Source organism: Arachis duranensis, chromosome 4, assembly GCF_000817695.3.
Source record: "Arachis duranensis cultivar V14167 chromosome 4, aradu.V14167.gnm2.J7QH, whole genome shotgun sequence".
Lineage (NCBI taxonomy): Eukaryota > Viridiplantae > Streptophyta > Magnoliopsida > Fabales > Fabaceae > Arachis > Arachis duranensis.
In genome coordinates, this window is record NC_029775.3 from 9827642 (window position 1) to 9853407 (window position 25766).

Genomic DNA, 25766 nt, shown 5'->3' on the forward strand with positions numbered 1-25766 from the left:
AGAGAGCTGAAGGTATTGGTCCTTGAACACAAGAAAAGTTGAAGGGTCAGAAGGGTCCGGTAAAGCATCAAAGAGAATGTCATTGGAGGACTTGCGCGATATAGTGAAGCCGAATGGAATTGTGTTGTGGAGGCTGAATATGAGGTCTGAGTTTGGTGATGTTAGAGATAGTTTTGGTTCTTGGTTTAGATCATAGCTATTGAGAGAATGAAAAGAGTGTTGAGAACTTCTAGGAATCACTTCTTCTGGAATTTCCCATCTTTGGTTAATGGAGTCTGTGATTCTTACTCTTAGCCTGTCCTTGGTTTCTAAACTGAAAAATTTAGAAATATGTATTCCATGTTAGCTTTAGAATAATGATAGTTGTACTCGCTTTGCATTTCATATCAGACCGGTTTAAACCTGATCCAATGGGGATGAGAATGTAAGCCGGTTTGATACACAATGCAAAGTAAGTGACTAAAACATTTCTTACCTGGCAACAAGGTTGAGGTGTGGGATATCAGGCCCATAAATGGAGGAAGACTTGATGAGGTTAAGGTTAGCACTCAATGAAGTTCCTAAAAGATCTTCATTGTTCACATTTGAGATGGTGTAACCATAACCAACTACTTCTATTTCTTCTGATGATGATGAATATGTAACAAAATGGCAAAAGATTAGGCAAATACACATATAGAAGAAGATTGTTATTGGTGGTGGAAACATAGTTGTTCTGGTTTCACTCCTCAAAACTGCACCCATATTATGCTTCTTAGTCTTGAATGTTGAAGATAGAAAGCTTAGGTATGCCGTTATGTTCAATTCATTTTCAATTATTGTAGGCTTAATTAAGTTTTTGTTACTTGTAAAATATCCTTTTTTTATTTCTGTAAAAAAATTTTAGTCTAATAAAATTTAAAAGATTTTTGTTTTAGTCTCTTTCATTAGATTTTTAGAAAGGGAAAGAAATATCAAATATATGAATTGTTTAAGTATACCAATTGCACGATGATGTTTCGAATATTGGAAAAACAATGCTATCAAAATAATGACATCATTTCTAAGACTTAGATTTTTAATCAATATTAGTTCACAAGCTTAGCTTTTTAGAACGAATTCTGTTCCAATTTTAACTCGGTTTCTTCTAAATATTTATATATATATAACACTATATCTTGCGATGAAAACTTTACTATTAACATAGATATCTATGTATTTATATTTTGACTTCATAGCCATGTTATAGTATTCTGTCACACTTATTTCAAATATAAAAAATGACATCTTAATTTTTGAATTTGGATCATTTAAATTTTGGATTTTCACTTGAGAGGGTAAAGTGTGATCTCTCGTCCTTGAATATTTTTTCTTTAATGTTTTCTCTTGGTCCCACCTATGAAATAAATGGTGAGAAATCACACTTTACCTTCTCAAGTGAAATTCAAAATTTAGAGGATCCGAATCCTAATTTTTATGCCATAATAATTATCACAATAATTTTAACTGGAGAAACATGAGAAGGAATTGCATCTATAAAGACAATCTTTCTTTTTAACTGGAGAAACATGAGAAGGAATTGCATCTATAAAGACAATCCTTCTTTTAGCTACCCTTCAACCTTGTATTTGAATTTCTAGTTTAAATGCCTTTCCAATAGGCTGTGACAATCTTGAAACATCTATACTAACAAACTCTGAAAAGTTCTCAACATGTGTAACCATCTTTCTTATTGAACTTGTTCCATTCTCAATATTCAACTCAGTATGCTTAGGAATTCCCAAGAAAGTGATATTTTCTATGATCCATCTTTGGTTCAGAGCAAATCTTCCATTAGTAACATTAGATCCAACAAAAACACTATTCTTCTGTAATGCACCATACAAACTTACCAATGTCCACTGTTCATTCTCTCCTAACATGTCAAGTGCTTCTCCATCATCCAAATAAACTTGTCCATAACTACTTTTGCTGCTACTAACAACCACCACAAGATGAAATGCAGTCTTTCGGGCTGCATCTGTTGTCATTGCTTCTCCTTGCATGGCCAAGATGTTACCTTCACTAACATGCACATTGATGTCATCAGGTGGAGCATCAAGAGTAACATACTTTCCTGACTCAGCACTCACTGAATTTGAGACATTGAAGAGATCAAACCAGTTCCCTGCAGGGAAGTATGCATTAACAGTGACAGCTCCAGATTGTAGCACTGGTGACACCAAAACCCCTTTGCCAAGTAGGAACTGTGAACTTATATCATATGTTGTGATATCCTCGGAATGAAAAGAAAAGGGGTCTTGCAATTGGTGTCCCTTTTGTATGTGCTTTATACATCAATGTGTAGAAATAAGGGAGGAGGCGATAGCGAAGGCCGAGCACTTTCCTTGCTGATGAAGCAACTGAATCCCAAAGATAAAGCTCTTGCCTGATGGAATATATTACTGAATGGTCTCTAGCAAAGGGGTAAAATGCTCCCAACTACATGAGGTAAATAAAAGGAATTAGATATGTATATGTATAGTATACCTTCCATTTTTGAGTTTTTCACAAAGAAATTATCCCATATCTTAGGATCAATTGTTACCTGGATCCATCGCCTGCAGAGTTCTTCAGTTATATTTCCTAAGAAACCACATATATCTGCTCCAACCATTGGAATTCCAAATATTCCAGAATTTAATATAGAAGGAATTGAGTATGCCAAATCATTCCAAGTAGCAGCATTGTCTCCAGTCCAATGTGCTGTATACTTACCAGAACTTACAAAAGTTGATCTACTAAGAATAAAAGGCCTTTTACCAATTACATCTTTTAAAGCTTTGTTGGTAGCTTTGGATTCTAGTAGTCCATATAAATTGTGAGCATAATACTCAGTGATATTTCCATAATGTAAGGATGTTGCTGGTACCGTTTTCGTATTGATTGGTTGTAGGGCTCCAGAATTGTTGATTTTGTAGGGAGGGTTGTCAAGACTAGAAGATGGATTAGGAGGAGAAGTGATGAAATTAGATATCTCATTCATGTCAAGCCAGAGACCATCAAATGGGAGAAGTTCCCTAAATTGTTTGATCTCTCTGCCCCAGAATTCTTGACTTCTTGGATTTAAAAAATCTGGGAAGTAAACTTGTCCTGGAAAAAGTTGACCAAGGTAATTGACTCCATTTCTCTATATAAACATGGCAAATTAAGAGGATGCCATGTGTCACATAAGCTAAAAAAAGGGATATTAGTGTAGTTTCCCTAAAAATTAGGTGGAGAGTGTTTTTTGGTTGGGAGAAAATGCATGGTATTGGAATTAGGTACCAGGATCCAATATGAGTACATATTTTCTGTCCATTCCGGTGAAGGGTATCAATAAATGTTTTCATCTTATCCAGGGGAAAGTTGGTAGGATCAAGGGTGAAATCTTTATATGCATCCATGTAATCAATATCTGTCCACATAACTTCAAGGGGTATGTGTGCCTTTGTGTAGTTAGCAACCACACCATCTAGATCATTTACACTCTTGTAGCCATATCTACACTGGTGAAAACCTTTCACAAAAGAAATGATAACTTTATGGATTAGCATGGGAGCAAGATATATCAAAACGGGAAAAGCAGAGTGATTCATAGTTATCACATGTTATATTTACTTCTATAAACAGAATACTTTGAATCTAGAAACCACTATGTGAGAACAATTTTCAGTTAAAATCTTGAAGTACTGATGAAGTTAAAGGAGTATAGATTAAGACTTACCAAAAGACCAATAAGGCATAGGAGTAGGCCTTCCAATGAGTTCAGTGTATTGCTCCATAACCAACTCCGGTGACGATCCGGCAAAAAAGTAAAGATCAAGCACCCCACCAATCACCTTATAAGTTATCCGGTCACCACCATACACAACATCCATCCCATTGCTATTTAGCAGCAACACCCCATGTGTGCTTCCATCCTTCACACTTCCATCTTTAGATCCTTTCCTTACATCCATGTAAAAAGGGTGAGAGCCATAAAGGTTCAAGTCAAGGTTGAAACTAGCAATATCTGCATTCCATAGTGTGAGGGTCTGGTTTGGTTGCAACTTGAAGGAACTCTTTGTGTGCTCACCAAAACCGTAAAGGGAGGCTCTTTCACTTGGGAGTGAGGAAGATAGCTGAAGGTACTGGTCCTTGAACACAAGAAAAGTTGAAGGGTTGGAAGGTTCCGGTGAAGCGTCGAAAAGGACATCATTGGAGGACTTGCGCGAGATAGTGAAGCCAAATGGGGTGGTGTTGTGGAGGCTGAATATGAGGAGTTTGGTGTTGTGATAGAAAAGTTTGGTTCTTGTTTTGGATTGCAGGTATGGTTGGAAGAAGGGAATTGTTTGGTGATGAGAAAGGGGAGAAGAGGGAGATGGAAGCTTCTTGGAATCACTTCTTCTGGAACTTCCCATCTTTGGTGAGTGGAGTCTGTGATTCTAACTCTTAATCTGTCCTTGCTCTCAAAACTGCAAAAGATACATACAATATATATAACCAATTACAAAGTAGAAAACATATTATATACCAAAACTATAAATAATGCACCTTCAATGAAAATTTTGCAGATTATACATGCTTCAGTATACATTATGCTGTGAGTGACAATCAGTTATTATCGGTTAGAGCAGCAGTTGACTTTGCGTACTATATTAGCTTCAGTATGTCTTACACAATGGATGATGAATAGGAAGATGATCAATTATAAATTTTGCATAATGTATTAGCACTGGTATGTGTATGTCTAAGGCTATATTATCACTGTATAATAATATTATTTTAAGGAAAAGAATGGTACATGATCTAGAAAACTCAATTAGATAAGTCAAAATAATCTGCATAACACACAAACAAGTTTATGACTAAAATTTTAGAGTGATCTCTGATATTGATTCCGTGTATTAAAATTGTTCCGAAAATTTCAATTATACTAATTAAGTTTATGAGATTGAAAAATGGTACCATATTAGTCTTTGATATGTTTTTCTTCAATGACGCACTGACCTAGTTTGATGACGTTGACCTTTGGTGATATGTCTCATCTCATGATTTGGTCACGTGTAACAGTATGATAACATGTCAGTCATTGAGACGTGGCATGCTGACGTGAATGGTTATATCACGTGTCACAATGTTATTTTGCCACGTATTACAGTGTTATTTCTCCATGTGTTGTCCACTATATCATCATTACATATACACATTGTTATCAGAACCGAACCGAACTAGTCGATTTGACCAAAAAATCAATGAACTGATAGTTTAGTCGATTCGATTAGTGAATTGAACCGAACATGTAATTAAATCAATCAACAATGGTCAAACTCATTAAAAACCAACAAGTCTGTACTTCAAACCACACTAAACCTACGTGGGTCCACTCCATCCACAACAATTCCAAAAATGGTTAGGCTGGTTCAAACAGGGGTTGGCAAGCATGCAATCCCTCTCCTTTACCGCTGTGCCATTTTGCTTCTTGATAATATATGTGATAAAAATTATATATATAATAAATTATGAATGAATTTTTATTTTTTTAATTCTTTTAAGTATGGATCGACATGGATATCAAATAAGTAACAACACATAATATACAAACTTATTGATATATTGATATTGATAAATTAAAAAAGTATTTTATATTGGTGACTAATTTATTATCTGTTTTTGCACCATAAATTATATCTAAGAATTGATATTAATTATCATTAATATTTTTTTAAAAACATGCATTTAATTTTTTATTTTATTTTTATTTAATTATGACCAGGTCAATCGGATAGATCAGTGACCCATCGGTTGAACCAATAACCCAGTGACCCGGTCGTATAACCAGGTCAATTATCGGTTCGGTTCTAATAACTATGCATATACACCAAATTGGTGCCTTACTTTATATCAAATGACTCATTTTAGTCCTTGAAATTAAATGTGGTGTACTAAATTAGTCCCTTCATCAGTTTTTCTCATTTTTTATAAACTTAAAATTCTCAATTTTTTTATACACTAATTTTAATTATATTTTTTATTATACAATTTTTTATAATAAATTTTTTAATTAATAATTTTAACTTATACCATTAGAGTACATATTAGCTAAATACAAAATTTTATTATTGCCTCTTGTGTTTATTTGTATCTGTTTTAATAATGTTCAAGCCATGGCTACAATTTAGGTAGTGTTTGGAAGAGAAACAAAGACTGAAAAACTGAGACTGAGAAATTGAGATTGAAATAAGTTTCAGTACTGTGTTTGGTGTAAAGTGGGAGATAAACATTGAAATAAAAATGAAGCTATAATTTAATTTGTACAAAGAATAAAATTGGAATTAATTAATTGAAATTGAGGTATTTTAGATATAAAATGTTATTAAAATTTCAGTTTCCGTCCAAAAAAATTTCAGTCCCCTGTGTCCCCACTTTTTGGAGGTACTTAAATATTGAAATTTTGGGGTTTAATACCAGTTTCTGGACTAACAAACATGATATTGAGTCCCAGTCTCCCAGTCTCTATCTCAGTATCTCACAAATGCTACTATGTACTTATATTAATTAATAGTGTAATATATGAAAATGTCGTCTAGCTAAGTTATAGATAAAATGAATTATTATAATCGATAGTATAAATATATCTTATTAATTTAGTGAGAAGTCAATTATATGAAAAATCGGACATTCTTGAAATGGATGAGAATAATGAATTTATATTAGTTAATAAGTGTCTTATCAAGTATTTTTAAAATATTTATTAAGGTGTTAAATATTAAAAAGTTTGTATTAAGAAATATTATTATACTCTTAACTTACACTCTTTATTAAATCAATATCAATATCTCATATAATTATTTTAATAAAATATCATAGGAAAAATTTATATAATTGAAACTAAAATTTTAAAAATATTTTATAAAGCACTTGTATTTAAATAAATTGTGAAAAGATAAAATTAAAATTAGTGTATTTAAAGATATTAAAATTTTTGAATTTATAAAAAAAAGAAAAAAAATTGATAAAGGGACTAATTTAATGCACCACATTCAATTTTAGGGACTAAGTCTAAAATGAATTATTTGATGTAAAGTAAGGGACTAATTTAATAATATGTAACGATGACATAGTAGAGAACACATAGACAAATAATATTGTGATATGTGACAAAATAATATTGTGATATGTGACATAACTATCTACATCAACATGTTACTTATTGCTAACCGATACATCATCATATTATTATACGTAGTCAAACTATGAAATGACATGTATCACTAAAAATGCACGTCATCAAATTACGTCAGCAGTCGTTAACAAAAAAAAAACGGATTAAGAATTAATATATATGGTATAATTTTTCAAAAATATATTTAATATAATTAAAATTTCAAAAACGATTTTATTACGTCAATATCAAGAACTACTTTAAAGATTTACTTAGTTTATATATATCAATTCAACGGGGTGATTAAATGGAAAATTATCAGTATTCCATACTACTTTAAAATAGAATATGGAATATCATGTACGAATAAGTTTGCCCATGTTATTTTTGTTATTTAGTGAAGAATTAAATTCCTAAAATATCCATCTTATTGATAAAAAAAGACGAAAATAAGCCGCTAAATGTTTTGGCTTTGAAGGCTGCTGTTCTTTATTTATTTCTCTTATTTCGGGTCTAAGTTAAAGGCATATGTTATATGTTAGAGGATTAGCAATACCTAGTAGTAGGGGTGTCAAAAATCTCCAGGCAGCGGGAATCCCCGCAGAAATCGTCCCGAATGGGACTCCGATGGCGGAGAATTTTTTCTGCGGGGACGGGAATGAGGGACAAAATTCCCCCGAAGCAGATGCGGGGACCCGAGCGGAGATCCCCGTCCCCGTTCCTGTATTCATATATATATTGAAAAGTGAAAACCCTAATTTCTTCTCTTTCCAGAATCCCAATTCGCACAGACTACAGAGGCATAAAGCGCCGTGCATTGCAACTCCCTCACCCTACTCCAGTGCTCCTCGCGAAACCCCTTCTTCCCACAGAGGCATAGAGCGCCGGCTGCGCCGCGCATTGCAACTCCCTCACCCTGCTCCAGTGCTCCTCGCGAAACCCTTCCTTTCTGCGTCCTTCTCACCCTGCTCCAGTGCTCCTCGCGAAACCCTTCCTCTCTGCGCCCTTCCTTTGCGTTCTCTCCCTCGTCCCAGCCAGCCACCTCCGACCGCTCCATGCGCCATCTTCCATTCGCCCTCTTCCGCATCGGTCGCCACTCTTCTCTTCACCGGCGTCTCTACCTCTTCGGCCATTTATGTGATTCTGTCTTATCCCTGGTAAGATTCACTACTCCCCTTTTCTTCTTGTATTTTGGCATTTCACTTTAGGTTTTTGTTTTTTTTTTTCATGAATTTGATGGTGATGATGACCTTGGTTGGAGTTGGCTTGCTTAGACAAAATGTTCAGTTGGATATTCATGTTCGTATCCATTGTAGTCATAGTACAGTCTCTCCCCTTTTGATATATCTCTGTTAGCAATTAAAAGAACTTGGCATTCACCATTGATGTCAAATCTCACACACTTCAAGTTCTGCTTCTTTTTTCCTTCCCTGTATGAAAAATAACGCACTTCAATGTTTTATTTCTATCAAACATTTACCTTACTTAGATTCAAAAGATAATGTTACACTTCACATGGAGTAAAACATCAAAAAGCTAACATCTGACTAATCTTGATAATCTAAATGCCTGTTGGAGCCCATATATAGTACAATGTTAACATCTGACTAAGCCACAATAAAAAAGAATGAGTTTGTATATCAGACTATATACTACTCGACCAGTAAGGTGTTACATATAGCTTATAGTGATACCTAAACTTTATAGTTCTTTTTAATGTAAATGCTAGATAGCAATTTTATTTTCTGTATTTGGAGACTTTCCCCACTCAGTAAATTGAAACATTTTCTGGTTATATCGCTTACCTAATTAATATGCTTATATTAATGGTTATGTAATTATTATGCCTGTTATTTAGAATGCTGGCTTGGTGGACATAATTTTGCCTCTAATATCTTTTATTGGTGTTTTGAAATAATCTAAAACTAGCTAGCTAGATAGATAATGACATGATAAAATGTATATGAATGATGATGAAAGTGGGGGTATGGTTAATTAAGCACTCAATGGAGAAAACTGGCATCTTATAATAGCCTCTCCTTATATTAGAAAATTGATGCAGATTGAATTTGAATTTTAGTTTAGTGTTTCTGTATTAAATCTGAATTGATTATGTGTTTTAGTGTTTTATTGTTTATGTATTGAATTTGAATTTTAATTTAGTGTTTCTGTATTAAATCTTACTGTATAGGATGGATAGTTTAAACTCGCTCCTATTGAAAATAATAATGAGACAGAACCAACTCAAGATGATGAGGGTCAAGCAATTGAAGCACATGTTCAAGGAACACAAGAAGAAGGACAAGAAGACACAAGAGGAAGGGCAAGAAGTTAGCCAAAGTGTGCAAAACAGTCCTAACAAGAAAGGATTAACTTCTGAGGCTTGGAAACATTTTAGGAGGGAGCAAATAGATGGAAAGTGGAAGGCAATATGTAAATATTGTGAAAGAAAGATTGGAGGTGACACGAAGCAAGGAACTAAGCACTTGCATGATCACATTAGAATTTGCCCGATTCGTACTGTTAGGGGACCAAAGCAATCAATATTGAAGACAGTGCAGCAATCATCAGGTTCGACAGGAACGGGAAGGCCAACGGATTCACTTTTGGTTGGAAACTTCACATTTAGTCAAGAGGGAGCACGACGAGCACTCACAAGATGGGTTATATTATTAGGGACGAACACCCTATGTCGTTTGTTGAGCAACAGGGTTTTCATGAGTTTATGGCTGAGACTCAATCTTTGTTCAAATTTTATACAAGAAATACACTGAGAAGTGATGCTATGAAGATGTATGAAGTTGAAAAGGCAATGCTTCTAAAATTGTTGGTAAAAAATTCAAGCCGCATTGCTATAACTACTGATATGTGGAGTTCTGATTGTCAAAACAAAGGCTATATGGCGATTACAGCTCACTTTATTGATGATTATTAGAACTTGCAAAATCGGCTTGTAAAGTATTATTTATGCTTTTAGCATCTTTTAAATATTTGAATTTTAATGTCATGATTGTTTATTATATTTATATTATTCTAGGTTTGCATATGTGCCTGCACCCCAAACTGCTGAAGTTCTTAGTGATGTTTTGATGAATTCCTTGTATGATTAGAATATAGATAGAAAATTGTCAACTTTAACGGTTGATAATTGTAGTACAAATGATGCCATGATTCATCTTGTACTTGATAAGATTTCACCGTCTAACTTTGTTAAGAGAGAGAAATTTTTTCACATGCGTTGTTGTGCTCACATTGTGAATTTGATTGTGAAAGATGGCATGAATGCAATATATGGTTCTATTGAAAAAATAAGAGATAGTGCTTCTTTTTGGGTTGCAACACCGAAGAGGGAAGAAAAAATTGAAGAGACTTGTAGGCAATTGAATATTAATTATAGGAGAAAGCTTGCACTTGATTGTAGAACTAGATGGAATTCAACTTATCTAATGCTTGCTTCTGCTTTGCCATATAGAGAAGTTTTTGTGCGTTTAAGACACCGTGAATCTCTGTATAAAGTTGTACCATCTGATGATGAGTGGGAAATGACAAATGAACTTGTTGATAAATTAGAAGTATTTTATAGTGTGACTGAATTATTCTCTAACACTTTATATCCAACGACAAATTTATACTTTCTCAAGGTGTGTGAAATGAGATTGAACTTGAATGAGTGGTTGCTTAGTCCCAATAAGATGATTCATAGAATGACAACAAATATGATTAGTAAGTTTGAAAAGTATTGGGATCAAATTAATGAAGTCATGGCTGTGGGAGCTATCTTAGACCCTAGGTATAAGATGAAGTTATTGAAATTTTTTTTCCTAAAATATATGGATCTCAAAGTGAGAATCATCTGAGCAAGGTAAAGAAAATGATGGAAGAATTAGTATGTGAATATCAACTTAAGGCTAGGGTTAAAAGAAGAGCAACAAATGATGATAGTTCAGCTTTTACTTTGAATGTTGGACATGATGAAGGATCTTTAAAGAGAAAATTTAACTCTATCTACTTGTAATTTGTAGAAGATATATCTGAGGACTGTGTTGTAAAAACTGAGTTAGATTTCTATTTGGAAGAGAGTGTTATGGTAAATAAAGCAAATTTGGAAAAATTTGACATTTTGGGCTACTGAAAAAATATTGGAGTGAAATATCCAACTTTACAAAAGATTGCAAGAGATTTTTTAGCCATTCCCATTTCTACTGTTGCCTCAGAGTCTGCTTTTAGCACTGGTGGTCGAGTTATACATCCACATCGCAATAAATTAGATTGTGAACTTGTTGAGGCGTTAATTTGCACTCAGCATTGGATACACTCTTCAGGTAAATGTATTAATAACTCAAATTTTATCTCCTATTAAAGTTCAATTTCATGTTAAATTTAACTCTCGTGAATTGTTGGTTTTGATATAATATAGGTAAATCAGGGTCGAAAATTCCAATTCCTTGGGACTATGTGATGGATATGGAGATTTAGGAGTTTAGGTAATTATTTTTTTATTATGTCAAATTCTTATTAAATATATGGTATTGTTTATAATGTATGTTAACATATTCATGTTTGTGTCGTATTTTAACAGAGAACATGGAGTTGTTTGTTGGAGGCTGAAGACTTTATTTTATGGCTTTTTTTAACAATGGAAGTTGTATTTTAAAATTTTATTTTATGGACTATGATAACTTGATTTTATATTTCTTTACTTGTAAGTTGTAATCTTGGATTTTGTGTTGTAATTTTAATTTTGTGGACTATGTTAAACTTGATTTTGTGTTGTAATTTTCATTTTGTGGTTTTTTTTATATTTTTTTTTATTTTTTATGATAATTTTCATATAAATATTCAATATAAGCAGATAGGGAATGGGAATCCGGCCCGCGGAGAACACGAAAAACGTGAGGAATGGAGATGGGGGCAATTATCCCCCCATGGCGGAGAATGGGGCGGGGACGGAAACAAAATTTGAGGCTCCCCTGCCCCCGCCCCGCCCCATTGACATCCCTACCTAGTAGAGAAAAGGAGATCCAATTAAAAGACGTGTAAATTCATTAATACTTAATTTTTTTATTTTAAAAAAAATACTAAGATTAATATTAATGTAATAATACGAATATGCATAATATAATTAAAAATTTTAATTTTAAAAATCTCTATTATATATTCTCTTTAATTTTTATCTAATTCTTTTTATTTTTTAATATAATATCGTATAAAAAAATTACATTGATTTTAGCTTATTTATTAAATTTGAGAATATAAAAACACATTTGTCGAACTAATTTTTTTTATAAATTAATTTTTTTCCATTTATTTATTTATAATTTTTTATCATCATAATCATCTTTATTATTATTCTATCATTATCATTATCTATTGCTATTATAATTGTCACTATAATTATTGTTGTCGTGGTCATTATTGTTATTATTATTGGTTAATCGTGAACAAATTCTATTTAATTAATTAATTAATCAATCAATAATAATAATTATTATGAACAATTTTTCTTTTAACTCTTTTGTAAATGCAGTTTTTATTTAATTTGAAAAAAATATTATTTAAATTATAATCATTTGCATAATTTTGTCTAGGTTATAATAAATGTATTAATAATAGGTTTAATTATTTTGTTGATCTCTATAATTTTATTAAATTTACAATTAGGTTTCTATATTTTTTAAATCACGTTTTTACACTATTTTTAATTTTATAATTAGATATTTTTGTGTCAAAAAAATATTAAAATTAATAAAATATTCTTCTCAAAAAATTTGTAATCAAAGTTCTAATTAAGTTCTTAATTGTGGATATATTTAATTTGCATAAAAATATTTTGTTAACTCCAATATTCTTATATAAAAAGAACCGAATTATAAAATTAAAAATAATATAGAAACAACTGAAAGAAAATAAAGTATAAAAATTTAATTATAAATTTGATAAATTATAAGGACTAATAGAATAATTAAACTTTAAAAATATAGTTGAATTAAATTTAATTCATTTTATATATAGTTCTTAAATCTAAACTCTAACAAAGATTAATTTTTCTTTTTTGTATTCTTTATTATTAGTTTTATAATGGTATATTCTCTCATGTTTTAGATATATTCGAATTGGAAAAGTCTAAGTGTCAGTAATTTTATTAAATTTTGGCCAACATATAATCAATAAAGAAAAGTGAACTATTGGATGAAATCTCACACCAATTTCACACCGTTAAAATCATCATTGATGACTATTTAATGACTACAAATCACAAAAATTGCTGACCTCCTAGCACTCCTCATTTAAATTTTATCGAGTTATTTTAGTTATACATCTAAAAACATTAATACCATATGACATAACAAACTGAACTATTAGTAATAATACCTTAACTTAGTACCGCTATATGTAAGTGACAATTTAGGGTACCATTACAGGTTATTAGTCATTAACTATTGGTTATTGTCAATAAATTATACCTCAAATGATAAAGTCTCTCAATATTCACTTAATATTCACTTAAGAGGTCGTAAATTCGAATATCTTATCTTTAGTTAAAAAAAAAAACTATTGGTTATTAATCCACTAAAAATCAACAACAAATTTCTACAAGATTAGTGTGAATAATGTTCGTGTGATTCTTATTATAAGTAATACAAAGTTGAAACAAGGTAAAGGTGCTTTCAATTATAATAAGTGTAAAATAGCATAAATTCCATATTTGATTAGAATGGAATTAAAAATATACAAGTGTGTCATCTTCTTATTTTAATTAGCAATTGAGGTATTTTTTATATTTTTCTTTTACTCATAATTTTATATATTGGATACTTATTGATATGACCAGTAAACATCGGTTACAAGTTATAGCTTGGTAACGCCTAAGATCCGATCATAACCGATGATTTCATCATGACCATAAATAATTATTAACCAATAACGTCGGATTTACAATTAATCCTCCACCTGGGCGTTACAACCCAAGGAAAACGGTCGACCATTTACACTAATATAAAGCAGACAAGAAAAGCCGAGAAAGGTACGTCATATTTTCTAAGTTAAGATCTATCATCCACTCAACACTAACTTGAGCATCGGAGTGCCTTTGCAGGTACCCACCCTCATTGTTCATCCGCTGCCGACGTATATCTTGGTCCACTCTAGGAGTCCGCCGACCTTATCGGAGGACGAGCTATACCTCGGAATAACCAGGCAAGAACATTTGGCGCCCACCGTGGGCCCGAACCTTGAAATACCACTCGCAAAGGTCCCAAAATATCCTTAAAATACATTCATAGCCGATGTTCCTCCCCCAACCTCATCCGAGCTCCTACGGATGGTGACTGAGCTTCAGCAAGCAAATCAACGGATGGCGGAGGAGAATCAAAGAATGCAGGATCAAATCGCGCAACTAGTCAATGCTCGGCTGGAGCATAACAATGATCATCATAACCGAGAAGAAAATCATGAGCGCCAATCAATACCGACCCATGTCTCCGAAACACCTCAACAGGAGGAGGAAGGGGCCCATGGAACCGAGGAGGCCCAACCAAACGCCGACGAAGAAGAGCGCGACAACTCTGCTGGCCCATTTACGGCCGACATCATGAATTTTCAACTCCCGAGACAGTTCACCTTGCCAACAACTTTAACCCCTTATGATGGGATGGGAGACCCGAAGTAGCATATTAAAAAATTCCGATCTATTATGATCGTTAACGGTGCATCCGACCCTATTTTATGTCGTTGTTTTCCCTCTTTTTTAGATGGTCCTGCACTTGACTGGTTTTGCTCTTTGCCTGCAGATTCAATATCGCGTTTCCAAGAATTAGCCAAGCAGTTTGAGGATCACTTTGCAGCATCCGCAATATACTTGCATGATTCTGACTACCTGACGACCATCAAACAAGGCCCACAAGAAAGCCTGAAGGATTACATTACCCGTTTTACGAAGATCGCCATGAGAATCCCCGACCTTCATCCCGAAGTCCATCTCCATGCCATTAAAAGCGGTCTTCGTCCGGGCAAATTCCAAGAGACAATTGCTGTGAGTAAGCCGAGAACCTTGGCGGAGTTTTGCGAAAAAGCCAAGGGACAGATAGATGTTGAAGAGCTTCGGCAGGCCCGCAAAGCAGAAAAATCAGCCGCCGTCAAGGATGAGGATAAACCCCGGGACAGTAAGAAATCATTTAAGCCAGTTCCCCGTTATGAGTCATACACCCAGTTCAACACAAAGAGAGATGACATTATCAAAGAAATACTCAACTCCAAATTAATCAAGCCTCCTCGTAAGGCCGGCGCTTACCCGGAATCCAAGACTGTTGATAAATCCAAATATTGCACTTTTCATCAGAAACATGGGCACACAACCGATGAATGTGTGATCGCTAAAGATCTCCTGGAACGCCTCGCGAGACAAGGTCATCTCGACAAGTTTATCACAGGACGTATGCAGAAGAATATAACCTCGGCTTCTGACCTTGCAGCAGCAAGCCCCTCATCAAAAGAAAAAGATAAGGCACCAGCCCAACCCAGAGGAATTATCAATTGTATTTCAGGAGGATATGCGGGAGGCGGACATACAAGCTCGGCCCGGAAAAGAACTTACAGGGCCATGTTGGCCGTTACAGATGCCCCTAAAGTTCCTCAGCCGATCCAGGATTTCCCAGAAATGACTTTCGGTTCAACCAACTTTAATCATGTCGATGCTAATTATGACGATCCAGTGGTGATTTCTATTCAGTTGGGGGATTTAATAGTCCGCAAAGTACTTCTCGATCCCGGAAGCAGTGCCGATGTCTTATTCTTTACTACGTTCGAAAAAATGAAACTAAGTAACAAAATTCTGCAACCGTACCATGGAGACTTGGTCGGATTTTCAGGGGAGCGAGTCCCTGTTCTGGGTTCCGTGTGGTTACAAACCACACTCGGTGAGCAACCATTATTTAAGACACAAGACATTCAATATCTTGTAGTCGACTGCTTTAGTCCTTATAATCTTATATTAGGTAGACCATTTTTAAATAAATTTACAGCAATCGTGTCTACAGTTCACCTTTGTGTTAAGTTCCCTGTGCAGGATAATTTAGTGGCAACCATCCACGGCGACCTCCATGAAGCTCGGCAATGCTATAATACAAGCTTGAAGCCCATCAAAAAAAGCAACATGGTGCAGGTCAACTCCATACAACCCGACCAACCAAGATTGACAGAAATAGACCCAAGAGCCGACTTCGAAGATCGGCGAATGCCAAACGAAGACTTAACAAAGGTCGCCCTGACCGAGGACCCCGCAAAATTTACCTATATGGGGACATCAATCAGTAAGGAAGAGAAAGAATCACTTATAAGGTTTTTGCAAGAGAATGCCGACTTATTTGCTTGGACGCCTGCCGATATGCCAGGAATAGATCCATCTGTTATTACGCACAAATTGGCAGTTAATCCAGAAGCTCGCCCAGTCTCCCAAAAGAAAAGAAATCTCGGAGCGGAAAAACGCCTTGCATCCCTTGCCGAGGTCAAAAAGCTCATTACCGCTAACTTCATCAAAGAAATCAGGTTTACAACATGGCTCGCCAATGTTGTTATGGTAAAAAAGAGTAACGGTAAGTGGCGCATGTGCGTCGATTTTACTGACCTAAATAAGGCGTGTCCTAAAGATGCTTATCCTTTACCTTGCATTGACACTTTAGTTGACAATTCTTGCGGTTATGGTTCATTAAGTTTTATGGACGCATACTCTGGCTATAACCAGATCCTCATGCATCCATCTGACAAAGAAAAGACTGCCTTTATAACCGAATATGGTAATTATTGCTATAATGTTATGCCTTTTGGTTTAAAGAATGCAGGTGCGACATATCAGCGACTAATGAATAAGGTCTTCGAGAACCAAATAGGTCGGAATATCGAAGTTTATGTGGATGACATGGTCGCCAAGACCATGGTCGGCAACTCTCATATCCATGACCTAGCCGAGATTTTTGGGCAGATCCGACGATACAATATGAGATTAAATCCCGAAAAGTGTGCATTCGGTGTTCGCAGAGGAAAATTCCTTGGATTTATCCTCACCAGCCGAGGAATTGAAAAAAATCCCGAAAAATGTCAGGCAATCCTTGATATGCAAAGTCCAAAAACAATAAAGGACGTTCAACGGCTAACAGGACGACTTGCGGCCTTATCCAGATTTCTACCCTGTTTGGCATCAAAGTCTCTTGCTTTTTTCCGATGTTTAAAAAAGAACACCAAACATTTTGAATGGACTGAAAGCTGTGAAACCGCATTTCAAAACTTAAAACAATTCCTTTCAAAACCACCCGTTTTACAAAAGCCAAAGCCTAATGAGCCATTGTATATATACTTGTCTATTACTGATATGGCAATAAGTTCTGTCCTTGTAACAGAAATGCAGAAAGGTCAACAACCGATCTATTTTGTAAGTAAATCACTGCAGGGCGCCGAGCTTCACTACCCGAGGCTGGAAAAGCTCACGTTGGCCTTAGTCTTCTCCTCGAGACGACTCCGACCATATTTCCAGGGGCATACCATCATTGTCAGGACCGAACAACCCCTTCGGCAAGTCCTCTCAAAACCAGAATTAGCAGGCAGACTTATCAAATGGGCATTGAGCTCTCTGAATTTGACATTCAATACCAACCGAGAAGGTCCGTTAAATCCCAATACTTAGCCGATTTTGTGGCCGAACTTACCCAACCATGTATGGATGAACAGAACTCCGATTGGATCTTGTTTGTGGACGGAGCTTCAAACCCACAGGGGTCAGGGGCAGAAATATTATTAGAGAGTCCAGAAGGTATAATCCTCGAGCATTCTCTCCGGTTCTCCTTCAAAGCCAGTAATAACCAGGCCGAATACGAAGCCCTCGTCGCCGGGCTCAGGTTAGCAATTGATTTACACATTGCCAGCTTAAAAGTTTATTGTGATTCTTTATTAGTAGTCCAACAAGTAAATCAGGTCTTTCAAACTAAAGATCAACTTTTATTGAAATACTTAGAACTTGTTCAGCAGTTGGTAAATGGTTTTCAAAAGATAGAAATTTGCCACATTCCTAGAGACCAAAATCATAGGGCTGACATTCTATCAAAACTAGCCACTACACAGTCACACACAGCAACACTATTACAGTCAACTTTAGACAAGCCGAGCATACACATCATTAACACTTTAAACGCTTTCAATGAGACAAGTTGGCAACTACCTTACATACAATATCTAAAAGATGGCTCTCTTCCGAAAGAGATCACAGATAAGAAAAGATTTCGACGACAAGCTTCTTTTTTCATATTAATGAATAACGTTCTATATAGGCGGGGGTACTCCCGACCACTTTTGAAATGTTTGGACAGGAATGAGGCCGATCTTGTGTTAGCCGAGGCTCATGAAGGAATATGTGGCATACACTCGGGGGCAAAAAGCCTGGCACAGAAAATACTTCGAGCAGGTTTTTACTGGCCGAGTTTGTGGGAGGATAGCAGAAAGAAGGTTAGAACTTGTGACCAATGTCAAAAGCACGCACCGATCATTAACATCCCAGCCGAGCATCTTCACCAGTCTGTAGTAAGTTGGCCATTTAACCAGTGGGGGATTGACATCCTCAGCCCGTTTCCCACTGCACCTGGACAGATGAAGTATTTGGTAGTTGCTATTGATTACTTCAGCAAATGGATTGAAGCACAACCCCTGGCGAGAATCACATCCTACCAGATGATATTCTTTGTTTGGAAATACATTATATGCCGATTTGGAATTCCTCGACATGTTGTCACAGACAATGGTCGGCAGTTTACCGATCATAATTTTAAAGATTTTTTGCAGAAACTAAAGATAAATCACCATTTCTCATCTATGGAACACCCACAATCTAATGGCTTAGTTGAAGCCGCCAATAAGGTCGTCTTACACGCCTTAAGAAAAAAGCTCGACAACGCTAAGGGGCTCTGGGCCGAGCTAGTTCCAGAAGTATTATGGTCATACAATACTACAGTGCATACATCAACTAAAGAAACCCCATTTAGATTGGTCTATGGATCCGAGGCTATGATTCCTCTGGAAGTTTTGCAACAATCCTTACGAACGATAGCAGAGAATCACGATCAAGCTCGCAGAGTAGAACTTGACTTAATAGAAGAAATCAGGAATACAGCAGCCATTCGCCACCAAGCTCTACAGCAACAACTAAGCCGAAGACACGCCAAACGAGTTCAACCAAGATCCTTCAATATCGGAGATCTGGTGCTGAGGAAAACTGAAGAAGCTCGCCGACCATCTTTCCATGGGAAGCTTGCAGCAACATGGGACAGACCCTACCGCATACTCGAAGTCCTCGGGAGAGGAGCTTACAGACTAGAGCATTTGGATGGTACTAAGATCCCAAGTACATGGAATGTCCATTCTTTAAAGCAATATTACAGTTAAGGCACAGCAGAATGCTAGTACTCTTTTTCCTCACTTGAGATTTTTTCCCAAAAGGGTTTTGCTCGAGGAGGTTTTAACGAGGCTAGCTTGCCAACGTTAGGTTGTTAAGGTACTGTTTTGAATAAAACTCATTTACATTTATGACATTTGATAGAATATTCTCTTTTAAGCTCAATTTCAATTTGCTAACAAACATCATGAGAAAAATTGTAATCAAATTACAAACCACTCAGATAAAACAGATAATATGCAAAGCCATATTAAGCATACAGTTCAAAAATCCCTCTTATGGGTATCGGACAAAGTAATTAGGGTCATACAAAACCTAATTACAAACAACAGTTAAACAACATAAAACAGTCAGGGGCCATCATCCCCAAAACAATAACAACTGAAGATTACACAAAGCAAACTAGTTAACTAAATTATCCCCCCTTCTTCAATCACCTCTTCATCATCTACAAGTTGACCATCCCGAATCACCTTACTCGGGTCCATAGGTGCAAAGTCACCATCAGGCATAAGAAACTTTGCCTGAGTCACAGCACGTTCGAAACCTTCCGCAAAGGCATCAAGAATGTCACCCTCTCTACCTGCCTCAAACTCCTTCATTTGCACAGTCAGATCAATAACTCGTTTATTTACCTCTTCCAGCTCAGTTTCTTTCTTTTTCAAAAGCTCGGTAGCCTTCTCACGACTTTCTTTCTCAACCTTCAATTCCTTTTCCAGATCAGAAACATTCTTCTTTAGTTCAGTAAGGACCAGTTCTTTTGAAGTCAGCTGTTCCTTCAAAACAGCACACTGCTCAAGCTCGGTAACAAATTTTTTGTGTTTCTTTTCTTGACTTCGGCCTATACAAGCCAAACGAAAACCCAACACCTGAAAAATTACAAATTTAATAGTATAAAATATACAATACAAATATTTGAAGTGAGATGGCTCAAATAGAAAAGCTAACCTGAAGAAATTGATCAACTCCCACATCCCCAGCCTCTTCAACCCGTGCTATATCTGAGAAACATTGGACAACCTCGTCCGCAACAACATTGAAGGGAAACCCCCAATCCCAAACAGATGAGCCATCTCTGCCATCATCAAAAGCATGGAGCTTATCCTGTTTCACAGTAAAACTAGATAGGTCTTCAAGTTGAATCGCACCTTCTTTGTCCTGTTCCTCAGCAGTAATAGCGACCTTAGTCTTCCTCTTCTTAAAAACTATCCCTTTTTTCTTAGGTGGGGGCTGATCAACTTCACCCCCTACATCCATTTTTTCAGCATTCGAAGATGAACCTTCAAAGTTTTTGGATTTAAACAGGGCCCTAAGGGTAGAGGCTGACACTCCCAGAAATTTCCCAGCTGCACACAGATAAAAAACAAGCAATCAGAGAAAAGATTATTCTATCCAAAACTACTCAAAACAAAATATAATTCAATGACCTCACCAAAATAATCCACCATGGCCGACTTGTTATCTTCCAAAGGAAGCAATTCGGACACAAACATCAGTCCCCCCTTAGCCACCATTTCAATCAGAAAAGATATAATACACTCATTCCGGCTAGTTATCAATTCAGGACCTAAGATGTGTTGCGGTTGGCAACACCAGTACAAGGGGAATTTTTCCCCAAGATGTTCATCTAAATAAAACGGGAAATCCTCATCCACTGATTTAATCTTCAAAAACATTTCCTTGAAATCTTTAAAGGAAGATTTATATAATTTGAAAATCGAAAAACCCGGTGTACTGTTTAAATTTACCCACAAACTCTTCCATACCCCCTTAGCTTGGAATAAGGAAAAGAAAAGCTCCAGCTCTGGATTAACTTCCAAAAAGTCCATTAAAATCTGGAAACAATTTATGAACGCCCAGCCATTGGGATGAACCTGTGATGGGGCACAGTTCATTTGTTTCAGAACATCACATTCAAACTGACTAAACGGAAGTCGGACCCTTAACTCTTCTAAAACACAAGTGTACATATAGAAATTTTCGAAATCCTTTTTTCTGTGAAAAACACGATCAGAACTACTGCATGGCAGTAATTCCAAGCGAAAGCCAGGTTTCACTATCCTAGCTACATTAACTTGCTTAACGCTATCCTTATCCACAAACAAAGAAGCCCTTATTTTGACATCCTCCCCAACCCAGTCGTACAGCTCTTCATCCCCAATCTTGGGTAACAATTTCACCTTTTTCTCACCCATTGTTCCTTATTGACTCAGAAGAATAGAAGAAAAGAAAGGGTAGTGTTACTAACCTCTAGTACTCATAATGTTTAAAGGATTCTGAATAAAACCCTCCAATGTATTGCAGGAAGAAAAATGCAAACCATTCAGTTGCTTAACTCCTTCAATTTATGGTGCAATCAAACACCATTAAATAAAGCACACTTTCAACGGTTAAAATGAAGTCTTGGAACTTGCACCTATTTAGAAACAATAATAATTAAAATTCTACACGTATCGAGACTTGGATAATAATTACAGTGACCAGTCTTTTCAGTTACTAGAGGTAACTTTAAAAGAGATATGCTGATCTGGGGGTACAGCGTACCGAGCTATAACTCGCCTACCATAAAAGCTCAACCTATCTCTTTAAAGTCAGGTCAAGCTTGGGGGCTGTGATATGACCAGTAAGCATCGGTTACAAGTTATAGCTCGGTAACGCCTAAGATCCGATCATAACCGATGATTTCATCATGACCATAAATAATCATTAACCAATAACGTCGGATTTACAATTAATCCTCCACCTGGGCGTTACAACCCAAGGAAAACGGTCGACCATTTACACTAATATAAAGCAGACAAGAAAAGCCGAGAAAGGTACGTCATATTTTCTAAGTTAAGATCTATCATCCACTCAACACTAACTTGAGCGTCGGAGTGCCTTTGCAGGTACCCACCCTCATTGTTCATCCGCTGCTGACGTATATCTTGGTCCACTCTAGGAGTCCGCCGACTTTATCAGAGGACGAGTTATACCTCAGAATAACCAGACAAGAACACTTATTTTATTTTTTGAAAATATGATAGTGATGAAATTTATACAATAATATAAATGAATTGATAGTATAATATTTAAATCCTAACTAATATTATTGCATAATCCATTACTTGTTCCATTCATTTTTTCTTTCATGATAGTTATATTCTATCCTTCTTATTTATAACTGTATTTAATGGAAGTGTCTTTGTAGATGTGTCTAATAAAAATGTTTTTTTTAGGAAAAGTATATGGAACCAACTAATAATCAGCCAAGAATAGAACAACATAATTAATTATAATTAGTTTTATTAATTTATAATTTAATTTATTTGTTAAATTATTGTTGACCACGTTAGTGTTAGGAGAGAATCACGGAACAGATGCTTTGATCATTCATTAATTGATTCCATATAATTAATTATGTTTTATTAATGCGTAACACATGAAACATAGAAATTATATCCAAAACCATCCAATTTATAAGAAAAAGAAACATCCGTGTGCCTATTAGTAACAACATCCGGTTACCAGTTGGCTGATTCTTGGCTTATATAGAGTTGGTTCCCTAGCATTGTTGTTTAGATAATCATTAATCATTGAAAGAAGAACCCTATTGGGCTTAATTTAAAGTATTAAAATGATAAATTATTTTATAGTATTATAATCAAACGATTAAAATAATTAAACTTAACCTAATAGAATAATCAAATATATAATAAACAAATAATTTAAATATTTTTTATAGTACTATAATAAAGATTTTAATGAAAATCAAATAATATTTTTATACACAGTAACTAATTTTTTTTATATAAATTGTTATATAAAATCACTAATTCAAAAACTTAAGTTAATGGGAGAATGCAACATTCTTCCTCAAACAACAGCCTCTTTTTAAGTTTATATTCGGATATAGAGCTCTAATGTCATGTTATGAAACCACTCATTCCAACAGCTTAAATTAATGGGAGAAGGCAACATTAATGGATATATCTCTAACGAATCGCATGATTATTGACTTATTGTTGTGAGACTCGTTCAAACACAAAAAAAAATAAATATAAAAATAAAAATAACACTATTTAGTGCAGCTCAGCTAAGAGTCTAAGATATATCACATATGGTGGCTGAAAAAAAAAATGACTTTTAAAATTTGTCTCTACAGGGACAAACTGACAACTTCAATCATATAAAAGACTTGTTAAAGAAAAAATCAGTTGCATGCTTACATGAACTGTCCTGCCTTCATGTTCATGTGTGTTTCATTGATCAAATCTAGATCTTGTATTTTTATTATTATTATATCTAAATGGTTAAAGTTATTGAAATATCATATTTCAAGAAAGATACCGGCATATGTGAACATCTTCGGTTACTAATACATGTATGTATAAATTTGATTCAATATAACAATAGTACTTAATATTTATTGTTACCTGGCATGAAGGCTGAGGCGTGGAACATCAGGTCCATAAAGTGTGGAAGACTTGATGAGTTTAAGGTTAGCAGTCGAAGATGTTTTAGCTGAGAGAGCATTGTTATTGACACTAGATATGGTGTAGCCATAACCAACAACTCCTCCTCCTCCTTCACCTTCTCTGTGTGATGCAACATAAGAACTTGATGAGAAAAAGATGAGGAAAGTGCAGATTTGGAGAAGAGAGGCTTTGTTCTTTTTCAACCAAGTTAAATTGTCCAGCTCTAGAATAAAATATTCTCAACATGTGACAAATTCTAAGAGATAAAAATTTCAGATTTTATGTGCAGAAAAAAAAATGTTGGGAGTCACACAGATAAAGATGTCTAAAACGTTTTTTTTAAAGATTTTTTGCAATAATTAAAATTTAACATATATAATCGATTAAATCGTGTTATTTTTGTAAAAATTAGGTTAGACAAATTGATTTGACCGAAAAAATGGTGAATCAAATCTTGAACTGATCTAAATTAATATTATTTTTTATAGAAAATAACTACAATACCCTATTATAGAAAATGACTAAAATACTTTTATAAGAGTATTTTAATCATTTTCTATAATAAGGGTATTGTAATTATTTTTTATAAAAAAATATTAATTTAGACCAATTTAAAATTTGATTCACTATTTTTTCGGTCAAATCAATTTGTCTAGTCTAATTTTGACAAAAAATAACACGATTTAGTCGGTTTTATGTGTTAAATTTTAATTATTGAAAAACATCTTTAAAAAAAGACGTTTTAAGCGTCTTTATCTCGGTGGCTCCCAAGAAAATGTTATGTCTAAAAATGTTAAGTTCTTTTAAGTTTTATAATTAATATTAAAGAGAAATTAATTACAGTTATGCCAATGCATTCCTTGAATGCTTCTAATGTTGAAGGAAAAACACGGTAGTTCAGTCTTTTTCTTGATACTTTAATGATTGCATAATGCATTACCACATATAAAAAATTGGTCCACATACTCATTATTACCAGTTAAAAATAAATAAATAAATAAAAATATTAATCAATAGGAGATGAATAGAAGTGGAAAAGGGAAGAGTTGATATTCACGAGAATGGAATGTGTTTTCTTGGTTTAGTGTCTTAGCTTCAATGCCACTTGGTGAGAATTGGACTACAATCATTAGAGATTATGGCTAGAAAATTATAGGAATTTTATTATGACAATTTATATTTAAGTGTCTTAAAAAAATAAAAATTAAACTCATTAATATTTTGATAAGAGTAAGAAGATTATAAAAGTTTTATCAAAATCCATAATTTAAAATTGGTTAAATTTTAGAGTAAAGTATCGTTTTTGTCCCCAACGTTTGGGGTAAGTCCTATTTGTGTCCCTAACGTTTAAATCGTCCTATTTGTATCCCTAACGTTTATAAAAGTGATTCAATGTTATCCTACTATCAATTATACTAACAAATCAGATTATATTTTTCAATTATTCTCACTTTGATGTATTCATTCTCAATTAGGTCTCACTTGGATGTGTTCGATTTTAATATTATACCCACTATTTGTGTTTAGATTCAATTATATCCCTAGAAAAGTGAATTATGTAAATGTTGTAGGAATTAGTTTCAACTTTTGATGAGCTATTTTTCGGAGTGGATCATCGATTCTATCCCAGATATTTGTATTCTAACTTCAAGAATAGATTTTTAAAACTCAAACAAAAGCGTTCATGATGTGTTAATTGACGGTAGGATAACATTGAATCACTTTTACAAAC

The 25766-nt window shown here is 34.6% G+C and overlaps 2 pseudogenes; both read right to left on the bottom strand.

Annotated features, from left to right (window-relative positions):
• LOC107483207 (alpha-glucosidase-like) overlaps positions 1-744 on the bottom strand; it is a 6684-nt pseudogene extending 5940 nt beyond the window's left edge.
• A 736-nt stretch (positions 745-1480) lies between these two features.
• On the bottom strand, positions 1481-25004 carry LOC107483261 (alpha-glucosidase-like; annotated as a pseudogene).
• Positions 25005-25766: the final 762 nt, after the last annotated feature.